The 22,355-nt window shown below is 37.8% G+C and overlaps 1 protein-coding gene across 2 annotated transcripts in view; it reads right to left on the reverse strand.

Annotated features, from left to right (window-relative positions):
- Positions 1-22,355, reverse strand: part of PEAK1 (pseudopodium enriched atypical kinase 1) — a 313,862-nt gene that overhangs the window by 290,304 nt on the left and 1,203 nt on the right. The window lies entirely within an intron of this gene.

Here is a 22,355-nt window from a genome sequence, read left to right on the forward strand (position 1 = left end):
TTTGAGCCTCTTGGAGGGATTTAATCAAGTGAAAATGTTAAATAAGGTGGGCTTCTTAGGTAAAAGCTAAAACCTCAGAGTGACAGATATGACAGGCTAACACACAGCTAATGAAATTCTCATCTGACCCTGAAGTGTATTCCAGGTACCTCCTCAGATAGTTGCAGTAGTTATTCAGTGTTTACCTCCATGCACCCTGCTTAAACAAATTCCGAATAAATAAAAGATAAAAGCTTCACATTGGAATCTCATTTCTAGAGAGATTAAATTTAATACTATGGCAACAAACTCCAGAAAGCTTATCTGAATCTTCTCTACCTGAATCAAAGAATATCTGCAATTAGCCTTCTCTGAACCATATCTACATTGAACCCCCACTTAGCTTACATATATTTAACACTTTATCTTGATCATGTGTTTTTGATAAATTTACATAACATTTCTATTTCTACATTTTCCTTTCCACTGATATTATCTTCACCCTCTCTTCTAGATACATTTTTAAGTTTGAATTTTGAATCCAAGTTAAAATGTGACACTACTAAAAAAAAAAAAAAAAAATCCTCCATCAGGTCAACTGCCTTCTATGAATTGGCTCAATACCAAAAGTGCTTGAATAATATTTTCTGCTTCTTACCTTTTATAGTTGGTCCATATTCATCAATTCAATCTTCTCCACACCTTCTTTCCACCTATTTACTTTTGGGTTTTTTTGTCCCCACCCCCACCCCCCGCCCCGTTCTCTGTATGTAGCCATACATTTATAAATTTCTCTGGGAAATATTTTGAACCTAATTTGGGGATTGAACTTTCTAATTTTGAGGGGAAAAAAAAGCTGTGGAGTGAATCAACTCTCTCACTGAGCAGCTGAGCAACTCAGGCAAATTATTTAAACTTTCTGAGCCTCGGTTTTCTCAATTGTAAAAGGGAGAGATGATACCATCCATCATGCCGGGATATTTTTCACATTAAAGGAAAAGAAGTGTAACAAATCTAGTGGTAACCTGGAGGTTATACATAAAAATTTGTATTTTGTTATCAACATAATTAACTCACAGACTATTACAGAGTTTTGCTACCAAAAGCACTGAATGTACTTCCTAATTCTGGCCCCAATTCAAGGACAGAATGCAAATTACATTGCTGCAATTTTATTAGAGAAGCCACCAAGGGGAGTGTGTAATGAAAATCCGGGCTACAACATTTGGGCAGAAAGGAGCTGGAATACAGGACCAGGAAAGCCAATTCTCCAGGCTTACTGTGTTCCAGCTCCCTGTATGCCCTTGAAGGTAGTTAAATCTTTACTGCACAAGGAAGGCTACAGCACACTTCAATTTTTTTTTTATTTTTTTTAATGTTTACTTATTTTTGAGAGAGAAAGAGAGACAGCGTGTGCAGGGGTGGGACAGAGAGAGAGGGAGACACAGAATTTGAAGCAAGCTCCAGGCTCTGAGCTGTCAGCACAGAGCCCGACGCGGGGCTCGAACCCACAAACCATGAGATCATGACCTGAGCTGAAGTCGAACGCTTAACGGAATGCTTAACTGACTGAGCCACCCAGGCGCCCCACAGCACATTTCAATCAGAGAGGTGCTACATTCCATTTAGTCTTCCAGTTCCAAGCAGAAATAAGGACTAGTGCAAAGTTGTATTTCATTGCTGATTTGAAACACGGAACAATAATGACCACCATGATGATGAGGACAAATATATTAACTTTACAACTAATATTGAATGCTCAGTACTATGCTGTTTTGTTTTTATTAATCCTTACAACAATCCTATGAGGTGGATACTTTCATCACATGTAACAACAAAAAAAACCCTAAAGCTTGGCAAAACTGGGATTCAAACCCAGTTAACAATGAAAATTCCAAGCACCTAGTAACATGTCAACAAGTTATGTGCTGAAAGTAAGATAAATATCTCAGCAGTCAGAGCTATTTGGGTATCTGTGTGGGAAGTGGAGCATCATAGTATACAGTATAAGCAAAAGCAGGAGAGAGGTTGAAGAAGACAGGGTTATATCCCATAGCAGCAATTCCGGAACTTTCAAATATTAAAAAGCATGACACTGTCAAATTGAGCATGGCCCACCTTGGAGATAATTAGAGCTCTCTAGATCAAAGGTTCTCCACCTGTTTTCCACCTGACACATGATGATGGATGAGGGCCTTAGAAGCTGATACTATGTGCCATCTAATGCTCAACACACCTCCATGGGTCTCCACACACCTCCTCCGCACATGGCCTGTGTGAAATTCCCAAAATATCAACTGTACCTCTGTGCCTTCTTACACTTCTCAGGAAAGCATATTAGAATAAAAATGAGTAGTATGGAAACCAATTTGACAATAAACTTCATATATTGAAAAAATTTAAAAAAATGAGTAAAAAGGTAGGAACTGTTTCTGTATCAAATAAGTAAATACGAATATTTACTGAGCACTGGTATTACATATCAGGTATGTTGAAAACCCTCTATCTATATTAATCCTTAAACCACATTATGAATTAGGTACTATTTTATTCCCGTTTTACAGATGAGGTATCTGAAACACAAAATAAGTAATTTGCTGCAGATGGCACATAAGGGAAATTGCGGTATCAAGATGGCAGCAAAGAGATCTGGCTGTAGATCCCCAGCTCTTAAACACAACAATAAACTGCCTCTCAGCTCTCCTGGGGCATGACCTAGTGGATAGGTTCCCTGGGGAATTCCAGGAACTCTGCATAATGCCACAACCAAAAAGATAAGAACTTTTGCCTCCACAGGATACACCCAAAAGGCTCCCCGGGACTGTGAGGGTTCACTCCTCCATCAAGATTTTAGTTTAATGTCACAGGATGCTTGGATCCCAGCCTTACAGGCCCAGAAGATGACTTCGTTTAAGGCCTCTCTCCTTATCCTTGGGTAAGTATGTATCTTCTTAGTACTTAGCACTGCATTAGGAAATCTTCTTAGTAAGCCTAGCAAATGATACCGGTTATGAAGTTATAAAGTGCTGCTAAGCTACATATAAGCTACATATAAGCTAAGCTCAATAAAGCTTCACATAAAGAACTGGAACACAACCCCTTGCTCTGAAACAAGATCTGTGCATGAAAGATTCACTCAGTCTTCTGGGTAGGTTTGTCACACACTGTTCATTAAACAATACTTACTGCAAAGATGCTATATGCCAGGTACTATTCTAAGTGCTGGAATACATCTGTGAACCTCACATCCTTCAATCACAGAGATTACATTCCAGTGGGATGGAAATATGGGTCTATATAGACTTACAAAGCTCCAATGACAAACAAAAAAACCCAAACAATTATGGGAGAAGAGTTCTTTTTCAGCACCAAGTGGAAGCTGAGGCCAGAGATGGTTCATAGTCCTTTGCTCTGACAGAGCAGCTCACATCCAAGAAATTGAAAAAGGGCAGGAAGAACACTACACACATAGTAAAAACTAGTTGTTCAGTTATAGGTTCTCCAAAAGCAATAATGCCAGAATATGAAGCATGATGAAGCATTAGAGATACTTTAAACTCCTAGCCTACAGATGGTCTCGATCACAGAATGGCCAAATTAATAGCAAAGCACAAAATATGGTCCAGAACATACCACTATAATTGCACTTGCCATGTAACACTGACACTCTCTTATTCTTGTATTCCCCCTCCAGGTACTAAGATGCAGGAGGGTCAGGATTAGTTCATTCATTTCTGTACCTCCAGCATCTAGCATCAGGCCCATCACAACACAGGCACTCAGAAAATGCTTCCTAAGCTGAACTGCAAGTATCCTCAACATGGAAACAATAAAGAACCACTGGTTTCTGAGCACCAAAAACTGCTCATCACAATTGTTCATTTTGAATGGTTTGGCCAAAGTTTCCTAAGTAACTTAGATAATAATTTAGATAATGCTAATCCACCCAGAAAAGAGAGAGAGAGAGAGAGAGAGAGAGAGAGAGAGAGAGAGAGAGAAACACTACTTACACAAGAAAGACAGCAAGAGAACAAAACAAGCCCTTGGATAAATTATCAGAAATTGAAGTGCTCAGAATTATAGATGTATTAATGCCAATGTGATTCAAAGATAATCTCTGCAGCCTGAACTGCTAAGTCATTTTCCACTCATGGCCCAAAGACTGACATGCTTCATTTATACAACATTTCTACACCATTCATTCATTCCTACAACTTCATGTCTTTGTCACATTAGGCACGATGGGGGTGCCTGGTATCTAATAATGAAACACAGGGTACCTGTGTTCTAACAAGGAAAACACAGGGTACCTACCCTCATGGATGGTCTTCCTTTCTGGTTATAGTCACCAAAAATCTATGTAGACTAAATATAAGGTGCTTTTATCTATCCCGTCTCCCTGCAGAAAAACCGTAATCATTTTTGTTCTTCCCAACCGCAAGTGGGAGTTCAGTGATGCAACCACAACGCAGTTTCAATTGCATTAAATCATATGCCTAGAACAGTACAACATAATCCAGGCATTTTTAAAAGTTGAAATAATCCAACTAATTAACTAATTTTTGCTTCCTCTCTCAGTTTCCATGAAGAATTTAATGTGTTCTGCCTACTCAGAAAACAAACTTGAAGAAACCAAATGGCCCTTACCATTTCCAGATTTAAAATGATAAGCTCGTGTAATACAAGTGCAAGAGCACTGTTTTGATTTTTTTTTAATGGGATAAACTTAAAATATGATAACTCTATGCATAGAAATGATATGTAGTAGTTAAAGAATGAGATAGAACTATATGGACATGGAAGATAGAATGCAGATCAACCAACATATGGAATCTGTTAAAGAAAATACAGACACAAAATAAAACTACACACACACAGAATAAAAGATCTGGAAAGATATCAAACTGACTGGAGTGATTACTATTTATTGGGGTAAACAGAGGGAGAGATGCAGAAAGAATTTGGTTTCTCTTTCCATATATTGCTATATTTCCATATATTGCTATTTGATTTCTCCTAGATATATTATTCATCTGTAATTTGTTTAATTAAAAACATTTTTAGGGGCGCCAGGGTGGCTCAGTCGGTTGAGTGTCTTACTCTTAATTTTGGTTCAGGTCATGATCCCAGGGTCGTGGGATCAAGCCCTGGGTTGGACTCTAGACTGAGTGTGAGCCTGCTTAAGATTCTCTCTCTCTTTCTCTCTCTCTCTTTCTCTCTCCACCCCCCCACTCTGTCCCTCTCCCTCATTCATGCACTCTCTCTAAAATAAAAATTTAAAAATTTAAACAAACATTTTTAAAGAAACCGTCTCTAAAATCAGATAAACATTCAATATTTAGGATTTGGTCCTTAACTTCAAATACTACAACAAACAAAAGTCTTGTTTGACCATAAGAGACTCTTAAATACTGAGAACAAACTGAGGGCTGATGGGGAGTAGGGGGGAGGGGAAAGTGGGTGATGGGCATAGAAGAGGGCACCTGTTGGGATGAGCACTGGGTGTTGTATGGAAACCAATTTGAAATAAATTATATTTAATAAAAAAAAAAAACTTGTTTGAATAATCAGAACACCTGACATAGCATTTAAGACCCAAAAAACACTTCTACAATTAAACATGAATCTGGAAAATTCAAATTCTAAAAGGAGTAGGTCAAAAGAAAGAAATCGTACACTTTCAAAATGCATATTCTAAGCCACAGGAACTAGATAATCTATAAACACTGCTTTCATACATACTCTGTAACTCATTTATTATAACTATGTTTTACAGATTAACTGCTCACACTATTCTCAAATTGCAAACTACCATCTCCAAAATAATCATATTACAAACATGAACAACTTTGTTTTCTTCCCTAAAGTTTTGCTATACATACCATTTCCTTTCCTCCAGAAGTTCAATTTGCTGTAAATTCAGTGGTTCAACTGTAGCACAAAACCTTAAAAATTTCCAGCCTTCTTGCTCTTAGTATTTCCCAAAAATGATACCCAAGGACCAGAAATTGAAATATCACCATGAGAGTCAACCTGCACTAGTCACAATATAATTGTTAAGGGTATGAAAAGTACTTATGGAAGTAAAATCATGTCCCCTTTCTTGTGCTTCTTAAAAAACAAACAAACAAAACTCAATCCAAAAATTGTAGCTCATGGCTCACTAAATTCCCAAATCAGTTGTGAACATACTTTTTTATTTTCCACAGATTATTAGTCATTTCAACTTCAACCATCAGATACTGACATGAAAGAACCAAAAATTAATGCAGAGTGTATTGTCAATGCATGAGCAACAATGCGGTCTATATTAAAGGTGTCAGTTTTACTTTCCTAGGGAGCTTTTGCTGATATGGATTGGAATTTTTAAGGGCCTAATAATAAAAATTTTTCAGAATTAGATTACAATAAGTAGTCATGAGATCAACACCATCTTTAACCAATTATGATTAGTATTTTCTAAGCTAAGAATGAGCAGATGTAAAATACATAAATAGCAGAAGTAAAGAAAAAGGAAAAAGTTTAGATCCTTTTTCCCTTGTGTCTGAGCAAATACCAAACAGGAAAATTCAGAATGGGATAGAAATAAGCAGAGGATTTTTTTTTATAATAGAATCACTTTTCAAAAATGAGTATCTAGCCTAGACATCAGGGAGAAAGATCAACCAGGGGAAGAAAAAAAACCAAGTTACCTCTTCCCTGCCTTTAATTGAGACCCATCATTTCATTCACTCAATAGATCACTCAGTTTTCATTCGGCCATATGCTCTACACTGTCACTGCATATCTCTTTCCTTAATATGTACTGTATTTCTTTCTTTCTTTTTTTAAGTTTATTTAAGTAATCTCTACACCCAATGTGGGGTTCAAACTGACGACCCTGAGATCAAGAGCCACATGCTCTTGCAACCAAGCCAGCCAGGCATCCTGTACTGTATTTCTTGATTTTGACAATGTTAACATTTACTGTCATGTATAGAAAATGAAAAACAAAAAAGTCAAGTGTGATCTGATTATCCTTCTGTCACTAAATATCCAAAGATCCCCAAAGGTGTTGGTGAAAGTAGAAGTAGGGAAATATAATGAAAACAAAAACTGCCAACTACTCTCAGAGTGCATCATTTAGTTATTTTCCTAGCACACAGATAATATTCAGCTGGTTTCTCAAGTTCCTCACTCCCAGGAAACAATGAGGCATACTGTCATAATGCACATACTATTTTACATGAGACTGCTTACTTCATTCATAAGAGATAAAAGGAAGCCAGTTTATCAAAAAATATACCGTAAAAATGGGAAATATCCAAATTTTCAATTGCTACAGATGACTCAGTGAGTGGGCAGCTACAGAAACTCATAGCTGATGCTAGAAAAAGCTAATGTTTTCACGAAGATCACTTTGAAACACTGTTCTGGGTGCACATTATTTGCTCTTGCATTATAATTTTGTTTTACTTCCACACTAAGTATTTATGAAGTGCTGTATCCCTTCTGGAGGAAAAAGATGGAGTTTCTCCCATCATTATATAAATAAGAAAGCCATTCTTATTTGGGGCATTTTCTGATTAGTAGACCACATTGCTGTAATTAAAATATTGCTACTTTGCCTCAACAATTTTGGTGTCCAATAAGCATGCATTTGTGTCTCAAATTGGCTGATTTTTAAGCTTATTATAAAGATAGACCACAGCGGAAATAGTCTTGTCTATCTCTCAATAACTACAAAGAAATTATTAACTCTTTAAGCTAAACAGGTCAAGATATTTAAGTACTAGACGTCTTTTAAAAGTAGATTAATTACAACATATTTTTGAGATATACGTATTTACAGACAAGATCTGATAAATAAAATAATAATAAGTAAAAATAAAAATACAATATGCAATCCTATTTATTAGTTGTATGGGGAAATATTAATTATTACACTTATCATATTCCAGTCAAAGAATTAAATAAGAAGGGGCACCTGGGTGGTTTAGTCAGTTAAGTGCCTGACTCTTAATACTGACTCAGGTCATGATCTCACAGTTGTAAGATTGAGCTGCGCACTGAGCGTGGAGCCTGCTTGGGATTCTCTCTCTCTGCCCCTCCCCTGCATGCGCTCGTGCACTCTCTCTCTCTCAAGAAAAATAAACTTAAAAAAAAATTAAATAAGAAGAAATAGCACAAACGAAGTAGACATAATATCTTCCACTCATAGCACTCTCAGTTTAGAAAGATCTTTACATATATTCAGACTTTGAAGACAATATTTATTGGGTGCTAGTGTGTAAGACCCTACAGTAAGTCCTAGGGACATAACGATGAATAAGACATGTCCCTTTATTCTCCATTCATCCTATTTGATAATCAAAATCATATTAAGAAAACAGGGCAAGATTATCTCCAGCCTACAGAACAAAATAAAGATTAGAAATATTAAGGAATTTTTTCACATGATCACAAGCTAAATTAAAAGCAAAATTTGTTCTATACTCTTCTATTATACATTATATATTCACTAACCTTAGGTATCTTCCTGATCATGCCACATCTTTCTTATCATGCCACAAATTCATTTTAAAAAGAGGAAAATGATTTTAATTGCTACTGTTTCTTAAGAAACAGAAGATTATGGGGACTATGAGGATTACGATAAATGTGTGTGCATGTATACATAGCATATAACATACATAATTTATCTACACATATGTAATATGTACATGTGCATATGCATTTGTTACTCACTTCATACAAGTACTCTCTACAAGGAAGGATAAATATGTCCTCAAGTCTTCAACTACAAAGTGTACTCACAAACTCTTAGTTATCCAAAATCCTTGAAATATGGAATTGATCTTATTGGCCACTCTGAGAATTGCCACTGCTGAAGTATACCCAGTAAATCCTTACACGCCTACAAATTTAACATTATTCTGTGACATGAAGGTCCACAAATGTAGGAATATGTCATTTTATTAAGGCAAAGTTTTAAAATTTTGTAAGACGCCAAAATAAGTGCTCAGCATCCCCAGTGCCACTTGGCTTTGTAGTTTACTTCTCATGCTAACCTAACCCCCTCCAGAGCACCTGCAAAGTGCTATTTTATTGCATTTTATGGGAGAAATTATATGCTCTAGGACTGTGATAATACTAGCCACATATGCTACTGAGCACTCAAAATGTGGCTAGTCTGAATTGAGATGTGCTATAAGTAGAAAATATACACCAGATTTTGAAGACTTAGTAAGAAAAAAAAATTGTAAAACATCTCAATAATGTTATTACATTGAGTACCTGTTGCAATGATAATGTTTTAATTATACCTAGACTAAATAAAATGTATCATTCAAATTAATTCCGTCTGTTTCTTTGTAGTCTTAAAAATGTGGCTACTAGAAAATTTGAAATTACATATGTGGCATGCATTATTTCTTTTGAACAGCACCATTCTAAGATATGCCCAAGAGATCTGAGACACACTCCTTGAGACCATCAAGGGCCTATTCAACTAACGTATCCTGTATTATTGTCAGTTCTCAATCTCTCAAAAAGTGAGCATGGGATGGTAAAGAGTTAGGGTTTTTTGATGGCACAGGAAAATGTCCATAATATATTATCATAAAAAAAGCAAAATATGAGATAATTAAAAAGTAGAGATGCTTCAAACATGCATGTAAGCCATTCAAATTAAGTTTAACAATATGAAAAAGAGAAAAATATCAATTCCTCTAAAAGAAAAGCATCTCCTATAGTGAGCACAATCTCCTGTCTCCTCGGCCAGTCTCAGCTCCTACGTGCCTCTCACAGTATGACCAGCTTACTGTACTGACTATAACTGACACATAAAGCATATCTCTACTGTCCACAGTATGATGTCAACTAGGCATTATGAAATACATATGCACACAAAAAAATAGGGGAAAAGGCACCAAATTATTAGTACTGGTTATCTCTGGATGGCAGAATAGCAGATTTCCTACTTTTAATGTACCCTATATTTTTCCAATTTTTTCTACAATAAAAGTTAACTTTTCCCTATCATAAAAGCTAGTAATTTTTAACGATGTGTAGTTTGATAGCTAGTAAAGATTTAAACATAAAAAGGACAAAGAGAATTAGAGGGAAATCATTCTATACAGGACTCAGTCTCCTGGTCAGCCAACTAGTCCATGAAAACCCAGACCACACAGTCCAATAGGAGATAGAGATAACATTCATGCAGCTACAAAGCCCTGAAAAGTATTTGTCTTTTACAAAAGAATACAAAATACAACCTTCTCTAGATGACAAGATTTTTTGCTAGACTTCCAGAGTATAAAACTGAGAACAGAACTACAAGTTGCATTTATAATAGGATTCAAATTGTTTTTAATTTTATTTATTTTGAGAGGGAGAGAGAGGCAGAGAGAAATGGAGATAGAGAATCCCAAGCAGGCTCCATGACATCAGCGTGGAGCCTGATGTGGTGCTCAGTCTCACAAACCACAAGACCATGACCTGAGCCAAAATCCAGAGCGGGAGGCTTAACCCACTGAGCCACCCAAACACCCCTATAATAGGCTTCAAATTTTATTTGCTTATGTTTAATAAACATATTCATGTGAAATAAAATCTAAGTCAATAATTGAAGTTCAACTCCCTAAATTAGGAACTACTGTATTTATAAATTATTTCTATGCTACTGACAGTGCAATTTACATATGCACTAAAGGTATCATTCCATAAGTTATATTTGTATGGGAAGGAGTATATTAAGAAACAATGTAAACTTGTTCTTACACTGTATAGAAGGAAAGAGGTTATCAAACCACAAGGTTCTCTTCTGGACTTCTCATCACTCTTTACATTATTATACTAACTGCTTACATTACATTAACTTCCTTACTGAATGTGGAAACTAACCACCTCTTTTAACTTCAGGATGAATAGTTGAATTAAGATCTGGCAGTCTACCTGCAATATTTTGTTATGAGGTTTAACACTGCAAATACAGCCAGTCTCTGATAGGTAAATGCCGAAAAACAGTCTGGGGGGACATTGCTGCTAAAAGAATTTCCAAGTCAAGGAGAGAACTGGCATTAGGAAAATACTTTTTTATTGCTTCTCCAATGCCTTAAATCATCTTTCACACAAACTCCCACAATTACTCCTACTTCATACCCAAATAAAATCTATAAAAACTGCTGCACACCTGGGAAGAAGGCAGTTTCTCAGCATTTCAAATATTCAACTCAGTGTTCCAAAATATTGAAGAAGCATACCGTGGCATCTTCCCTTGTAGTAACAAAAGTAACTGAATCTACTTTGAAAATTCTGGGAGGGTGAGGGGGTTAGACTAACTTTAAACAATGAAAAGTACTTCCGTCATATAAAGGATTTATGAGAAAAACAGGTTTCCTGTTTTCCTGTGTGGTTCATCAATGGAACCAAAGAAACTCAGGAAGGTAGAGGTAGGAGAGTAAGAGGGAAACTTGTGGATTAAACTGTAAATCATTTGTTTTTAAATATTTCTACCATCCTTTATTTTATTCAACAAATACACGATACTTCCTATGCCCCAGGCATTATTTTAAGCACTTTGTAAGTATTAGCTCATTAAAAACCCTTTGGGGGTGCCTGGGTGGCTCCGTTGGTTACTGGAGCAACTTCAGCTCAGGTCATGATCTCGTGATTTATGAGTTCAAGCCCCACGTCGGGCTCTGTGCTGATAGCTCAGAGCCTGAAACCTGCTTCAGATTCTGTGTCTCCCTCTCTCTCTGCCCTTCCCCCACTCACATTCTGTCTCTCCTTCCTTCAAAAATAAACAAACATTAAAAAACAAAACAAAAACATCTTTGACTTTGGTACTATCATTATGCCCATTTTACAGATAAGAACACTAAGGCATAGAGAAGTAAAGTAACTTTCCCAAGATCACACAGCTAGTTAAGTGGCAGAGCTGAGATTCAATCCCAGGCAGTGCGGGTCTAGAATCCATGCTCTTGCTTGACCATAATGCAATGCTGACTCTGAAAAAGTAGTATGTTCTCGAAAGCCCATTTCTAACTTATAGTTACATATTTCATAAAAATCTGATAAACAAATTAAGAGGAAAAAATGGAGATAGCAAAAGAGTGGAAACCCTATTTTTCATAGTTCTAATACATCACTATGAATAATATATTGATATACTTCACATCAGCCTTTTTTCTTTTTTCACATAGGATTTTTTTTTTCTCCTTTAATTATCACTCAGCACACATGATTTGCTAGAAAAGGAAAAACTTTAAGATACTAGTCTCTCAGTATTTTTAGAATAACAGTTAAAATTAATTAAACACTTATATATCAAAACATTTACATGCTTGCTATCTATTACTTCACTTCACAAGTAGGTATAAATAGTCCTCATTTTACAAATGAGGAAGCCTAAGAATAGTTAAGAAACAAACTTAACATCAAACATCTAGTATGTAGTTAAGCCAGGATTCAAATTCAAGCAGTCTGACTCCTGAACTAGAACTCTACTGCTAGAGGGTAGAATTGTGGGCTACTTAAAAAGCAGTGATCATGCTTTTACAGAGTAGTATTATTTGTCTTAGTCTAAAACAAAGATGTTACCATACAGATTTATTTTACCTTGCCCTAATTGTGACTTAGACAAACCAAAGTTTTTAGTATCCTAAGTCTTCTTGAACAAGCTAAGTACCTCTTCATGTCTTACCTCATGTCTGCAAGTATCATACGTACTTCCTTCACCCAACAATCATTTGAGTATCCATTATGCACTAGGTACCATGCTAATAAGACACCAAATTGGCAAAGTTGTTATGCATTTATATATATTGGTGTGTTGTATTTATTAGTTGTGAGAAACTTAAGCATACTTATATGCTGAGTGGAAAGAGACTCTGCCTTAGGTGCCAATCAATTCGGTGGAATAAATGAGAATAGAATCCTGCAATTCTCTGCCCCCTATTCTATAAAGTAGATAAATCCATTTTTTCTTACAATTCCTTCAGAGTGACTGAGAAATAATAACTCAATAGGTATGATTAATCTGTCTCATTCTATACTACCTCATCAGCAGTCAATGAAAGCCTATCCATTTTTAGTACAAAGGAGACGAAATTAAAATATTTTACTAAAAACCTCAGTTTACCAGGTTATAAGTTTAAATTACTTTTAATGTTCTATAAATGTATTTTGGGTATGACCTTAATAACCAAATGATAAATGGGAATGTCTAAGGCCATCACAGAAAGAAGCAGTCAAAAATTAAGCATGTTTATAGAAGAAGGTAAGGTGGCCATTGCTGCTTGATTTTACATGGAAACATTTTATTTTAAGCAGGCCTGAGTTGAACCCCACTGATTTTGAAAAGGCAACAGAAAGCCAAAAGTTAAAAAGTAAAGTGCAGCAGAAACCCTAACCAGTTCACTGAGTGGCTTAATTGATAGCCAACAACTATAGGCACCAATTACCAACCCAAAACCTTATAATGGCAGGGGACCAAGAGCAGAAGAACCTAAGAAACCAAGGTCAACACATGGAGGAGGTTCTGCTTGTTGGTAATTACTAGTTGTGTGCATGACACCCTGATGAGTTTCCTGACCGGCACGTGCTTATTACATTAATGTCTACATGGAGCTGGCGTACATGAGTTTGGCTCTTATGCCCATGTTGTCTAACAAGCTTCTCTAGGATGTTGTATCTATACTATCATCCAGTATTTGTCTTCCACTGCTAGCCTTTTTAAGTCTGAAATTTGTCTCATCCTAGATTGCAAATTTATGGAAGAAGGGAGCAAGGTTAACCCCAAAACAGTTCGGTGCCTTGAAAATAATACATATTGAATAAGTGCTCATTACTGATGGATATGGAATCCTCCCTATAGCCACATCCCAATCCTTATCATTTTGCAGAACTAATCCTCCTCATCTCTCTGACCAGTAGGTCCCAGGGGTCAGTCCTTGAACTTCTCTATCAACACTCACTCCTCAGGCAATTTCACCTATACAGACAATTCCCAAATGTATGCAACTTGGACCATTCTCCTCTGAACTTCAGATTCATTTGTTCAACTGCTGACTTGACATCTCTATTAGTATGTCTATTAGACATCTCAAAAACCTAGGCAGTCTGGAAAAGAATTCCTGAACTCTCCCCAGAAATCTGCTCTGCCCACAGTCTTCACATCTCTGTTAATGACATCTCCATCCTTCCCTTTCTCAAGCCAAAAACCATGGAGTCATCCTTGACAACTCTCTTTTCACATTCCACATCCAATCCATCAGCAAATATAGTTGGATCAAAACATATCCAATTGGAGTCACATAAGTATAAAATGCCTGCCTATTTTTATATACAGAAATAAATATAGATATGTGTGGATGCAGATTAGTATACGTACACGTATTTCCTAGCTTGCTGTCCACTGAGCGTGACTAGAAGCAGTGACATTCCAATAACAACAAGCACACCTACCATCCAGATCTTGGCCTCCAAATACCACTCTCTGATAAAAGGAACCACAGCTTCTTAAAAAAATGAGTCTAGGGATGCTGCAGGAAAAATACACAACAAGCCTGAAGCATCTAGTAGTACCAGAGAATAAAGACATGTACGTGTACACACACAAAGGATAGAAGAATGTCAAAGGACACAGAGTCAACCTAAAAGAGATCTCAATGGCCAAAGCTAGAATAATTTGGGCAATAAAATAAATAACGTTAGCACTGCACTATAACCCTAACAATAAAATAAATGTCCATGAATTGAAACTGATATCAATGATTAAATAGGTAGATAGAAAAATAGAGAAGGAATAAGCCTTCCTTACAAAAGAATTCCAGTTAATAAATACAGAAAAAATAAGAGAAATAAAGAAGCACTTTTAGAACACCATAGCCATAATTACTGCAGGCATAATCTACAGATGAATGCTAAAATTAGTGGCAGAAACAGGATACTGGCAAAGCCTCTAAGTATCCACCCCAAAATATTTACCAATTACTGTAGTGGTTTTAATATATGTCCATAAATTCTTTGATGCTCCTCCTCTAGGAAGTGGGAGTTTCATTCCCCTCCCCTTGAGTGTGGGCTGGTCTTAGCAACTTGCTTCTAATGAACAGAGTACAGAAAGGGAAAAATAACTTTCCAGGAGAGAAATTTGCCAGAAAACACCTTAACAAAATGATCATCAGTGACGTTGCGTTGGTATCATGCATCTCCTAAGAGCACTTCACTTTTTTTCAATGTTTATTTATTTTGAGAGAGAGAAAAAGGGAGAGAGCACACATGTGTGTGCACACACGTGCATGAGCTGGAGAGGGGGCAGAGAGAGAGAGGGAGAAAGAATTTCCTAAGCAGCCTCCGTGCAGTCAGCACATGGAGCCTGACTCAGGGCTCAATCTCACGAACTGTGAGATCATGACCTGGGCCAAATCAAGAGTCAGATGCTTAACCGACTGAGCCACCCAGGCGCCCCAAAAGGGCCCTTCACTTTTATGGTATTCTTACCCCCAAAATCCATAACCCCATTTAAATGAGAAAACATCAGACAAATCCAAATGGAGGAACGGTTTACAAAATACCTAACTAGTACTCTTTAAAAGTATAAGGTCATAAAAGAAAAGACCAAGAAACTATCATACATTAGAAGAGATAAAGGAGACTTGACAATCAAAAGCATTGTAGTATCCTGGTTTGCATATGGAATGGAAAAAGGTTATTAGTGGAAAAACTGGTCAAATACAAGTAAAATTAGGAGTTCGGTTGAGCATTGTAGGACTGTTAATTTCTCAGCTTGATAAATGGTTATGTAAGGTGTTAATATTAGGGGAAACAGGGTGAAGGGTATTTGGAAGTGGTTCTTACTAGAAGCAATTTTGCCCCATAAGAGCCATTGGGCAATGTCTGGAAACATTTTTTTTTTTTTTTAATGTTTGTTTACCTTTGAGAAGAGAGAGCCCGAGTGTGAGCAGGGGCAGGGCAGAGAGAGGGAGACACAGAATCCAAAGCAGGGTCCAGGCTCTTAGCCATCAGCACAGATGACATGGGGCTCAAACTCCCAAACCGCGAGGTCACAACCTGAGTTGAAGTCGGACACTTAACTGACTAAGCCACCCAGGCACCCTTGGAAACATCTTTTGATAGTTACTGCTGGGGGGATGGTAGTAGCATCTAGTGGATAAAGGCCAGGGATGCTACATAACATACTACTGCACAGGGCAACACCCAGCAACAAAGGATTATCTAGTCCAAAATGTAAACAGTGCAGATGTAGAGAAACACCAGTTTAAGGAACTCTATGTACTATCTCTGCAACTGTTCTGTAACTCTCACAGATCCAATCGCTTCTCATCAATTCCCAGGTCCAAGACAGCACTATCTCCCAACTTCATATTTTGGAAAGCCTCCTAACTGGTCCTCTTGGCTTTACTCTGTACCTCAGACTACTTTCAACACAGTGGCTCAGAGTGAAGCATTTAAAGCATAAATCCAGGGGCGCCTGGGTGGCGCAGTCGGTTAAGCATCCGACTTCAGCCAGGTCACGATCTCGCGGTCCGTGAGTTCGAGCCCCGCGTCGGGCTCTGGGCTGATGGCTCAGAGCCTGGAGCCTGTTTCCGATTCTGGGTCTCCCTCTCTCTCTGCCCCTCCCCCATTCATGCTCTGTCTCTCTCTGTCCCAAAAATAAATAAACGTTGAAAAAAAAATAAAAAATAAAATAAAAAATAAAATAAAGCATAAATCCAATCATGCCATTCCTTTGCTCAAAATCCTATAATAGTTTCCATCTCACAAAGTAAACATCCAAGTGCTTACAAAGGCCTACAGGTTCTATGAAATTCGGACCCAGTCATTCTCTGTGACCTCACCACCTTCTTCTCTTCTATTCACTCCAGTCCAGGCCCACTGGCCTCCAAGAGCTCAGAGAATACAACAAGCACACCTCTGCTTCGGGGCCAATGCAAAATGTTTCTTCCACCTAGTATGCCCCTTACTTCTTTCAAGTTTTTGCTCACTTTGCACCAAGTCTTTCTCAGACATCCTTTTCAAAAGTGCACATACCTGGGGTGCCTGGGTAGTTCAGTTGGTTGAATGTCCAACTTTGGCTCAGGTCATGATGTCACAGCTGATGAGTTCAAGTCCCATGTTGGGCTCTGTGCAGATAGCTGCTTCAAATTCTGTGTCTCCCTCTCTCTGTCCCTCCCCTGCTTGCACTGGGTCTCCCTCTCTCTCAAAAATAAATATTTTTTTAAATTAATAAATAAATTTTAAAAAGTGAACATACCCTATGGCATTCCTGTCCCTCTTGCCTGCTTTTTCTCCACAGCACTTATCTATCACCTTCTGATACTCTCACTTACTTATTTTGTTTAATATCTGTCTCACACTCTCTAGAATGTAAGATCCATGAAGGCAAGAATTCTGTGTTTGGTTCACTATTGTAACCTGTGCACCTAGAATAATGCCTGGCACATGTACTAAATGGTCAGCAAACATTTGTTAAATGAATGATCAGCTCTGAAATCCTAAATTAAATATCCCAGTGTCTTTGCACCACTTTTCACCACTACTGCATCTTCTGTACCAAGATGCATCTTGGTACATCTGCACCACTACTGCATCTTGGGGGCACCTGGCTGGTCCAGTGGGTGGAACATGCAACTCTTGATCTGGGGGTTGTGAGCTCAAGCCCCCCACTAGGCCTAGAGCTTACTTAAAAAATAAAAATTCTAAAAGAAGAAAACGAAGGAGGGGGAGTAAGTGGAGGATATGATTTGGAGAAAAAAGAATGGGCTTTGCATCATGGTTTCATCACTTGATAGTGTATGTTTCTGGACAGATTATTTAACCTCTCTAATCCTGTTTCTTCATGTCACACAGAATGACAAAGGGAAGACTGTAAGATTAGTAACACATTGTACAGTAAGTGTTAGAATTAGAAATAAAGTGTTAAAGTGTCTAGCATATAGAAGGTACTCCATAAATAAAAGCTAATATTATCGCTTCCTCCTCACTAGCTCTTTAGCTTCACAATGACATCTATCTAGCTGTTCATGCCCTTTGTTTTCTCCTAATTGAATCACCCCTTCCAGGCTTCCTGTTGATGATCCAGCCTGGACTCCACAGTTCCTTGATTTAGTAACAATCCTCAATATCTCTAATTTCCTTGTCCTTTAGGAATCTCTCCCAAGCAGGCATCTGCAAAGCAATAACAGCCTGGGCTCCGGTACTGAACTACCAGGCTTTGAACTCTAGCTGTTCATCTTATAATCAAGATTAACAGTAGGAACCTTACGAGTTCTTGGGAGTATTAAATGGTTTCCTTCAGCTATACCCAGAGTGATCATGCTGGAGAAAACAATCAAACAACCATGCAAACTGTTGTCTCTACAAATCCAAGGTGTACAATTTCAAATGGGCCCTCCAATGATGCCTAACAATGCTTCTTCACTTTCTTAGTCATGTGTGTATCTGTGTGTACGCCCCTCTCTCTTGCTCCTCCTCCCCAGAGCCCTCACATTCCCTTGGAAGCTGTTATAAAATCACATACCCTTTTTTTTTTTTTAAACTCACACACACTTTGTAAGAACTCCTATTCTACCACATTGTCCTTCACTCTTAGCAGGTACTCAAAAATGATACATGTCATCAACTCATTCTCCTTCCTGCCCTTGTCAGTTACAAACTTTACCTCCTTCCTTTTGGCTCACTGGGGAAAGGAAAATCATCTCCTACCCAAAGCCAATTTCTCTACCTATGCCTTGGATCCCATCCCCTCCTATTGCTTCCAAATCCTTGGCTCAATCAATCATCTCTCTCCCCCTCCCCACCCACCCATTTCTCCCCAACTGTAGTTCTTTTCCATTCCACAGAAATGTGCACAAGAGTCTCTCAATTTAAAAAAAAAAAAAATTATATTTTTATTTTATTTTTGAGAGAGAGACAGAGTGCGAGTGGAGGGAGGGGCAGAGAGAGAAGGAGACACAGAATCTGAAGCAGGCTCCAGGCTCTGAGCTGTCAGCAGAGAGCCCAATGGGGGGCTCAAACTCAAGAGACAGTGAGATCATGACAGGAGCCGAAGTGGGACACCCAACCGACTGAGCCACCCAGGCTCCCCAAGATCCTCTCAATTTAAAAAGGGAAGGGGAATAAACTTCTCTAAATCCCTTGCATCTCCCTCCACCTATACTCTCCTTTCAGTTCTGTGTTGAAAACACTATATTAGCCCTTAATTAGCTAATTAATGCTTAATTAGCTAAGCATCTGTCATTCACTCTTCAACCCCCTAAACGCATTACAATGTAGCTACCTGCACTTACTGAAGTTACAAATGACAATCATCAAGTCTCAGAGATTTTATTCAGCCCTTACCTTTTTTGGCCTTTTCATGGCAGGATACAGTGTTGACCACTTCTAGTCCTTGAAATATTCTCCTCCCTCAGCTTCTGTGACAAATCTCTCATAGCTTCCTTTTTTCATCTTTGGTCAGTCTGGCACAGACGGTTGGCTTCTCTTCAGTTGCCTGCCCCATTCAGTAGCTCACCACATAAATGTGGGAATCATCCTAAATCTTCAACCTTGCTCAACTCCATAATCTGATTATGTACCCTGAACTGCTGATAATATAATATTTCCTAAATCTCTCATATACCCACTCCTTGCTTTATATCCCTCATCCTTTCTCAACAAGAGTGGCTGGCTTCCTAACTGACCTTACTTCCAGTTTTGCCCTTCTCTAATCCAGCATTCACTTCACTGACAACATGATAGGTCTAAAACACAAACCTGATTCCATCACAACATTTTTTCCCCACTAAATCCTCACAGCCTTCAGGATACAGTTAAATCTTCTCAACATGGTTCATAAGGCATTCAGTATTTTGGTTTCTTACCACTTTACTGGCCCTTGTTCTAAAACTGTACTGTCCTCCTGTGGCTACTGAGTACTTGAATGTGACTAGTCTAAACTTAAGATGTGCTTTAAATGTAAAATACAGGGGTGCCTAGGTGACTCAGACAGTTAAACGTCTGACTTTGACTCAGGTTCTTGGGATCAAGCCCCATGTCAGGCTCTGCGCTGACAGTGCAAAGCCTCCTTGGGATTCTCTCCCTCTCTCTCTCTCTCTCTCTCTCTCTGCCCCTCCCCTTGTGCTTTTTCTCTCTCTCAAAATAAATAAGTAAACTTTAAAGTAAATAAATAAATGTAAAATACATACCAGATTCCAAAGACTTAGTATGAAACGGGAGATGTCAAATATTTCAATAATACTTTCAAAATACTGATCATGTGTTCAAATGATAATATTCTAGCTATATCAAATTAAATAACATATTATTAATATTGTATTATTATTACAGTGTATTGTTAAAAGTAAATAACATTTTATTTTTTTTAATGCAGCTACTAGAAAATTCAAAAATACATATGACATATTTGTGGCTCCTATTATATTCTTATAGGATAGTGCTAGTCCAAAGTGTCCTTTCCCTCTTTTCTGTCCTTTCTCTGAACCCAGTTAAGTCCTATTTCTGAAGATTAGCTCAGGGAATCCACAGGGATGCATTTTAGGACTGCCCCTCCCCAAAACCCCAAGTCTCAGTCAACTATCCCTCCTGTTGCTTCCATCCATAGGAATCTACTTACTCCTGTGTCATATATCACATCACATTGGTTAATTATCAGTTATCCACTATCTTCTCCTCCTAAACTGTACCCTGCTTGGAAAAAGGAATATCATTCTACATATTCTCAGGGTCCACCATGCCTAACACTTAAAAGGCAATCAAAATATTTGTCAAATAAATACGAACTATCTATTCTTGGCCTCAAAGTTCTTAGAATTTCTAGTTCTTCAATGAAAACAAACCAGCAGTGAAGGAGCCTAGACTTTCAAAGGAGCTCTAGTAATGAAAGGACTGGGGTGGTGGCGAGGAGTAGGAATTAGAGAACAGCAATGAGAAAGTAAAGCTCATCACACATATCTGCCTCTTACAGTGAAAACAGGGATTCGCAGCAGTGATATGGAACCTTGAACTCACACTTTGCATGCCAGGGGCCACAGTTTGGTTCCTAAATTACTTAAACAGCCCATCTAACAAAAGAGTATGATTTGGCAGGTTTCAACACAAACAGCGAGAGCCCAGCACCTGTTCCACTTAAACAGCACATCATTACAGTTAAAAACAACAACAAATCTCTCTCATGAAGCAAATGCTAATCTCATGATGCTTCACCATGGAGCAATTTAGAAGAGTTATTATATGAAATGTGCCAAAGCATGAATTTATGGCTGATGCTTATTTGGCAAATATGGTTGGCACTGCTAGATGTTGAAAAACATGTATGCAAATAAGCAAATAAAAGTTTTTAAGCCCTCAGACTTAAATATTTACATTACCATAAATGTACAAAGATGAATGTTTATATGAGTACACATATAATGCATTCCAGGAACATTTTTTAATGTGATTGTCAGAAACAGTTATGAAGTGGCATTATTTCTTTATGGGCCTCAGGATAGGCTTTTAAAAACAAATTCTGACAGAATGTTAATGGGGTACAAACATTAGTGACGAAGTTTCTCTGTACTATCCCTGGTTAAAATGAATACTCGCCGTGTCATAACAGTTCAAAGCAATCATATCTTTTCCTTTCACCAAACTATTTTCTTCCCATCCTGGAACCCAGCCAAACATAAATATCAGCCCCTAAATGGGGGGTAGAAGATGGAAAGGAACACCACACATCACAAAGCCTTAAAGAAAATAATTTGACATTTTTTCCCACATAATATAATCAACTTGAAGTCTCCAAAATAAAGACATGATAAAGTATTTCCCCCCTGACAGCTATGGAAAGATGTTTGTTTTTTCACATAGTTTGTGAGTTGGTCATAGCCAAAACTCACTAGCAATGGTATGAATTCTGCTTCCATTGTTAACTATTAATCTCTGGGCTGAAGCTGTAACTCCCATCTTTGAAGCCAAGAAAATGTACCATATCAGCCATTATAGTTTACTAAACGAGTCACCAAAGAGAAGAAGTGCCAGGCACTTCAGAAAGTAATTAAGGCAGCCAGTGAATTGAGCTATCTAGAAATGCTGTGAAATTACAGAAGCCATCATGAAGCAAGTATCCAAGATTGCTCATGGAAAGTTTTACCCCTGTGCATAATTCACGTTTTTCACTTCCACACTGCGGAGAGCAATATGGGTTCTCCCACTACACACATTTCTACATCATTTATCAGGGGGAAAAAATTAAAAAGCTGTAGCTGAACAAAAATCAGTACGCAGGCCCAAAACAGAATCCTCAAGGCAAACCCAATTCAGGTGAAAAGCTGTTGACATACATCATCCAATGACCTAAAAATAGCCTTTTATGTAAGTCTCCAAATATTTAA

This window comes from Prionailurus bengalensis, chromosome B3 (genome assembly GCF_016509475.1).
Source record: "Prionailurus bengalensis isolate Pbe53 chromosome B3, Fcat_Pben_1.1_paternal_pri, whole genome shotgun sequence".
In the NCBI taxonomy this organism is placed as follows: Eukaryota; Metazoa; Chordata; class Mammalia; order Carnivora; family Felidae; genus Prionailurus; species Prionailurus bengalensis.